The 962-nt window shown below is 38.6% G+C and overlaps 1 pseudogene; it reads right to left on the bottom strand.

Moving 5' to 3' along the window:
- Window positions 1–224: 224 nt before the first annotated feature.
- Window positions 225–745, bottom strand: LOC110144168 (small ribosomal subunit protein eS12-like; annotated as a pseudogene).
- Window positions 746–962: the final 217 nt, after the last annotated feature.

The following is a 962-nucleotide window of genomic DNA, read 5'->3' as shown; positions in this document are numbered from 1 at the left end:
TCATGCTAATTGTTGAATCTAATCCAAACTAACATAGTCACTTTTCATTGAATTAGCCTATATAAATATTTTATTTCAGCCATAATGTATATCATTACTTTGGGGTACACAATTCAACTGTTATTATAAATAATGGGGAAATGATATAATAAAAAGCTTCTTTTTATAGGTTACTGAGGTAAATTTGACATAAAATTATAAGACATTTAAGCTGTACATCATGATGATTTTTTTTTTTTTTAAAAACAAGAGCTCAGTTTTTTATTTCATCATTTCTTGCATTTGAAGTACTCCTCGATGGACATCCTTGGCCTGAGATTCTTTGCCATAGTCCTTAACTACCACACAACTGCAACCAACCACTTTAAGGGGTTTTCCCTCTCTGTCAATTTTACAGAGGCCTACCCATTCCCCTAGTTTCTTGTTGTCATCAACCTTAATTAGGTTGATTTGATGCTCATCACAAAGGGCCTCCACCAACTTGACATACACAGGCTCATCACAGTTGGATGCAAGCACACACAGATGGGCTTGGCGCTTGTCTAAAGCTTTCGCGGCTTCGCGAATTCCACGTGCTAAGCCATCGTGGATGAGGGCGGTCTTCAGCACCTCTTACAGAGCAGTATTAACGGCCAGTTCACCTCCAGCAGCAATGCCTTCCTCGGCCATGGCGGTGGGTTACGGGTGGAGCCGAATCTTGAATGCACCTGAGCCTCCGCCTCCGCGCGGCTCCGCAACGGCAGGGAAAGAGTCATCATGATGATTTGATATATGTATATGTTGTGAAATTCCCACCATTTAGTTAATTAACATATCACTTTACCTATTTATGTTTTTATTTTTGATGAGAACATTTAGGTTCTATATAGTCTTAGCAAATTTCAATTATATAGTACACTGTTATCAACTATAGTCACCATGTTTTACACTAGATCTTTAGACCTTACACCTTATCTTCTTTA

Source organism: Odocoileus virginianus, chromosome 12 (genome assembly GCF_023699985.2).
Source record: "Odocoileus virginianus isolate 20LAN1187 ecotype Illinois chromosome 12, Ovbor_1.2, whole genome shotgun sequence".
NCBI classification, from domain to species: Eukaryota; Metazoa; Chordata; class Mammalia; order Artiodactyla; family Cervidae; genus Odocoileus; species Odocoileus virginianus.
The sequence above is the reverse complement of the archived record's forward strand: the minus strand, read 5'-3'. Positions and strand labels throughout refer to the sequence as shown.